Below are 5,841 nucleotides of genomic sequence, written 5' to 3'. Positions count from 1 at the left end.
TCTTGTTGAGTTTCAGTCTGATTGACCTATCCAGTGTTGTCAAAGCCGTGTTGAGGTTCCCCACAATTATTGTGTTGTTATTGATATTATTTTTCAGATTTGTCAACAGTTGTATTAAATATTTTACTGGCCCCTCATTCGGTGTATATATGTTTAGGAGAGCTATTTCTTCCTGCTCTACATACCCCTTGATTAATATAAAATATCCATCTTTGTCCCTTACAACCTTCCTGAGTATAAAGTTTGCATTATCTGATATTAGTATGGCCACTCCAGCTTTTTTATGGGTGTTGTTTGCTTGGATAATTTTTCTCCAGCCTTTTATTTTGAGTCTATGTTTGTTCTGGCTATTTAGGTGAGTTTCTTGTAGGCAGCAGAAGATTGGATTGAGTTTTTTGATCCATTTAGCCACTCTGTGTCTCTTAACTGGTGCATTTAGTCCATTGACATTGAGAGAAAGAATTGTCCTGGGATTTAACGCCATCTTTATATCAAAATTTGGTGTGTCTTTTGGTTAGTCTTGTCTTAAATTAGGTCTTTCAGTTTTTCTCTTAAGACTGGTTTTGAGTCTGTAAAGTTTCTGAGCTGTTTTTTGTCTGTGAAACCATGTTTTCTTTCGTCAAACCAGAAAGTGAGTTTTTCTGGGTACAGAATTCTAGGTGAAGCATTCATTTCATTCCGTTTTGTCACAATATCCCACCACTGCTTTCTGGCATTGAGTGTTTCTGGTGACATGTCTGCTGTAAATCTCAAGGATGCTTGCTTGAACGTAATTTCCCCTTTTGATCTTGCTGTTTTCAGAATTCTGTCTCTAACTGTGCGATTCGTCATTGTGACTAGGATGTGTCTTGGGGTGGTTTTTCTGGGGTCTCTTTTGGTTGGTACTCTTCGAGCATGCAGGATTTGATCACATATATTCTTTAGCTCTGGAAGTTTCTCTTTAATGATGTTCTTTACCGTTGATTCTTCCTGAAAATTTTCTTCCTGAGTCTCTGGGACTCCAATGATTCTTAAGTTGTTTCTGTTGATCTTATCATAGACTTCTATTTTCATCTGTTCCTATTCTTTGACTAATTTTTTCCATTGTCTGTTCATTTGCTTTGTTTTTTTTTCCCCAATATCTCCTGCTGTATGGATTTGTTATGTTTCTCATCTTCCACAGCACCAAGTCTATTCTCAGCCTCTGATACCCTGCCCCAAATCTTATCCATTTTGTCATTTACTTCGTTTACTGACTTTTTCAGGCCTGTTTGTTGACATGTTATTTCAGTTTGGAATTTTGTGATTTCTGTCTTCATATTTTCTTGGTTCTTATTAATGTTCTGTTCTACTCAATTCATGGTTTCTTTGAGTTCGTTGAGTATCTTCCTTATTGCTTGTCTAAAATCCTTATCTGAGACGTTGATTAGTTGGTTGGTCATTATCTGGTCATCAGAATTGTCATCTTCATTCTCTATGTCTGATGCTGGCCTGAGTTGTTTCCCCATTGTCACACTTGTGTTGTGGGTTTTTCTTCATGTTGTGGTGGTATTTATTGGCTAAATGATGCAGGCAGCACACTCCTCTGGCTCCACCCTTTCTGGATGGGTCGACTTGCCTCCAAGAGAGGGGAGTCCTCTGTGGATGAAGCCTCACACAGGATCAAACCTTAGGCCCGATCATGCAGCAGAGAAGACAGTCCGGAGAGAAATGCTTGCTTCAGTGATGCAGCACAGTTCTTAGTGTGGTTTCTTCTTCTTTTTTTGATGGTGTTCTTTTCTTAGAAAGAGCACACAGCCACCTAGTGAAGTGGAGCCAAAGTGCTCTGCTGGAGCCTATTTTTGGCCCATTCCCAAGAGGTTCACGCAACAGGATAGTAGACAGACACACACAGGCAGCACTCACATTTTTTCACTGTCGGGCCCCACTGGGCAGGCGTAGTTTTCACTCGCTAGCTGGGCAGCTTCAGAATGCAGTATTTTTGGGGTTTGCTTTCCAGGACTCTGAGGAGAGCTTCAAGAATTCAGGAAAGACAGAGAAGCACAGGACAGGGCTCCCTTCAGGTCCTCAGTTTCCTCAGAAGAAACTATGATTTTCCTAGGCCAATCTGCTTCTATTGTTTCTCTGAGGTAAGCAGAGTGAAAACCGCTTGTCACTGAAACTCAACCCCTTTCAAGTATGTTTCCCTAAAAGAAGGCTGTGTGATCCCCTAGCTTATTTTTAAGATTTCCTTTCTGCATGAGGTGTGATCTATGCTACAGATAGGAAAGAATTTCTTCCTATATTTATGCAAGCCAACATGCCATGAAGCATCAAAAATACTTAAGATGCCAAGAAAACAGAAAAGGCTATGTTTTTTTTTAATTTACAAAACACATGGAACAACCAGTATGCATATAATTTAATTTTAAATCCAAGTTGGAAAATCTTGATTTTCTATATTTTCTAAGCTCCAATTTTCTAAGAGCACTGTAACATGAATCTAGAACATCTAAAATTTTTTCCATAAAATTCTCTTTTCTCTTTATTCTCTGATGGTCAGTCTTTCTGCCCTGCTTGCTACAGGCAACCACATGCACCCAGCCTGAACACGGAGAGGGCTTTTTTTTTTTTTGGCTTAATGGTTCAGCTTCTACTCAGGGCATACTCACTTCCTGAGTTAAAAAGTTAAAACATAGCACTATGTCTTCTGCAGGGAAAAATAAACTGCCCGTTACCAACTTGTAACCAAATTGTTTGTTGTCAAGAGATAGCATAGTGGTAGGGTGTTTGCCTTTCACACAGCCTACCTGGACATCCATGGGTTTGACTCCTGGCATCCCAGATGGTTCCCCCAACCTGCCTGTAAGTTATTTATGATCACAGAGTCAAAAATAAACCCGTAGTGTCGCTGGGTGTGGAACCAAATTGAACAAAAGGAACCAAATTGCTTAATATTCTTTATATTTATATATATATTTATATATATATTTATATATATATTTATATATATATATATATTTGTTTGTTTTTGGGGGGTCACACCCGACAGCACTCACGGGTTACTTCTAACTCTATGCTCAGAAATCGCTCCTGGCAGCTCAGGGGACCATATGGGATGCTGGGATTAGAACCACCGTCCTTCTGCAGACAAGGCAAATGCCCTACCTCCATGCAAATGGCCCCCAATATTATTTATATTTTAAATTTTATTGAGACCATTACAAATTACAAGTCTTTCACAGTTGTAATTCAGGCATATAGTGACAGTGAATGAGGGCCTACCCACCGCCAATATTGACCTTCCTCCATCATAGTTCCCACCATGCATCCCATACTTCAACCCCTACCACTGTGGGGTCCATTTTGTGTATGCTTATTATAGTTTAGGTTTCTTGACTCTACTGCCTTTGATATTGGCTTTGGCATTTATATTTGACTCCCCCTTTTTTTAATCAATGCTCCTAAAACCACTTGGTCCTGGGTCCCATCCACTCTTTATCAATTTGAAGAATATAGAAATATGAGGCCAAACAAAATGATTCAAATTCTAAGGTGCTATGAAAAAAAAAAAGGAAGTCCCAATATAAAAGATATAATAGTGCTCACTTTGGAAGCAAAATACTAAAATTGGAACGATACAGAGAAGATTAGCATGGCCTCTGCGCAAGGATGACATGCAAATTCGTGAAGCATTCCATATTTTTAAAATGTACAGAAATAAAGATTTAGAAAAAGATATAATAAAAGGGGGCAGCTGTGGCAACATATTATTTTTTTGCATAGGCGCAGGAAATTAGAAAGGAAATTTTCTTGTCTTAAAATATACAGGGTGTCTCCACTCCTGCATGCTACATAAACCCAGGAGACACTTAGTGTAGCTCAAATTCACATTCGTGTCCCCTAGTGGTGACTTCCTTGGGAGGTTGGGGCATCTCTGATGCCTCCCACTCTAGAGACCAATAATGCAACCAGTTTCTCCCTTTTGGGATCCCCAAAGCACCATTCCCTTAGCTCCATTCCATACCTCAAGAAGATATGTTCATGGGAGCAAGGCAGCTTTGTTGGTGAGTGTGTTACAATCATTCTATGCCAGACAAGCCCTCAAATGGTAGGGTCTGGAGTCAAAGGATGAGACAATACATTTGGAAGAAAGCTAAACAAAACTTTACTCTGCCTACCAAGAGCTCCACTGACTGGTCAGGGTCATCTCTAGGAGATGAACCCCCCCCAAAGGTCATGAATTGGATTAAATAGGGAGGTTCTAATTTTTTGATTATCTTTAAAATGGCTATTGTCTAGTGGTACCTTCCCACTGCTCCCTAGTGCCTTTCCCATAAAGGCTACCTGGTATGGCCAGGTAGCTTGGGATGGTGTTAATGGAAATAGACTTGAAAAAGCCCAATATGTGGTTTTTTTGTTTGTTTGTTTTTGATTTTTTGGGCCACACCTCCTGATGCTCAGGGGTTACTCCTGGCTATGCACTCAGCAATCACTCCTGGTTTGCTGGACCATATGGGAAACTGGGGGATCTAACAGAGGTCCATCCTAGGCTACTGCATGCAAGGCAGAGCTTTACCATTTGTGCTACCACTTCGGCACCCCAACATGTGGTTTTTACAAAATGGTGTTCCTCCTTGTTCAGAACCCAGGACCCAATCCACCATGTCCCCCATTGTGGGGGAAATATGCCAAGCCTAGATCAGGTCAGTCCTAACCTCAACACAGGTATTGTGGGATATTCACCTTTCCCTAAAAGAAAATAATTTCAGGAATAGGTGAATAGTTTTTAAATTAACAACACTTGCTTAGAAAGATGTGAGAAGAGAGAGAGATGAGAAATTTTATCTAGCTTCTTCAGAGTAGAATAAACAAAGAAAAAACATAGAGATCAGTAAGGGAGATACATGTTCAAGAGAGAACAAAAGATTAAACTGTAGGGGCCTGAGCAGTGATGTAGAGCTGTAAGCCTAGCCGGTGCTAGCCTAGGATGAACAGTGGCTCAATCCCCTGGCCTCCCATTATGGTCCCCCAAACCAGGAGCGATTTCTGAGCACATAGCCAGGAGTAACCCCTAAGTGGCACCCATTGTGGGAGGACCCTGACCCCCTATAAAAAGTAATATTGAACTGTAAATCATGGAGGGATTTTAAGAGAAGTTTATATAAATGTATTTCACTTATTTTCTGGGATTTTTCTTAAATAAAAATTAATCAACTGTTGTCACAGGAAAGCTTTGCACTACTGATCTTGTAAATTTCTCTTTATGATCTAGTAGATTCCTCTTTAATGCCTTCTCTGGATGGGGCCAAGAATATCTCCATCTGGTTTCTCCTTTCAAAGTAGCTTAGAATTTGTATTTCTAGGTTATGTTATCTTCTTAGCCTTTGGACTACTTCAGGACTATCCGTTTTTTTTCTGGTTTTATTATTCCCCAAAGGTACCAAAGCTGCCTATCTGTCTAAACTGAAACAAGAATTTAATTTCCACAGCAAATTACACAATCAGGAATTATTTCTCGTTATTAATTATTTTTTATATTTTTTGCCTTAAAGTTTTTTGATTACTACCAAAAGGAAACTGCATGTCAGATAATTCGGACATGATCAGCTAGTTCTCTTATAAATTTTGTTTTATTTATATATTACTAACTTCATTTAATATAAAAATTTATAATTTCAACTAAACTTGATATATTACACTTAAATATAAATATTAAGTAAAGCTATTTCAAGTCATCACTGATTTTGGATTCCATTTTTTGGATCAATTTAAATGAACAAAATGTAAATACATGTTTTATTTATGATAATTTTTGATATTTTTCTTAATTTGCATTACTCATTGTATTAAATTATGTGACCAAATTTTATTAACATCTGA

At 38.7% G+C, this 5,841-nt stretch overlaps 1 non-coding gene across 1 annotated transcript; it reads left to right on the top strand.

Annotated features, from left to right (window-relative positions):
- The first annotated feature begins 3,560 nt into the window (after positions 1–3,560).
- Positions 3,561–3,665, top strand: LOC126025255 (U6 spliceosomal RNA). Its single transcript, XR_007501293.1, has one exon. It is a non-coding gene; the product is annotated as a U6 spliceosomal RNA (small nuclear RNA).
- The last annotated feature ends 2,176 nt before the right edge of the window (positions 3,666–5,841 follow it).

Source organism: Suncus etruscus, chromosome 1, assembly GCF_024139225.1.
Source record: "Suncus etruscus isolate mSunEtr1 chromosome 1, mSunEtr1.pri.cur, whole genome shotgun sequence".
In the NCBI taxonomy this organism is placed as follows: Eukaryota; Metazoa; Chordata; class Mammalia; order Eulipotyphla; family Soricidae; genus Suncus; species Suncus etruscus.
Note: the sequence above shows the minus strand (reverse complement) of the source record. Positions and strands in the feature narration are given on the sequence as shown.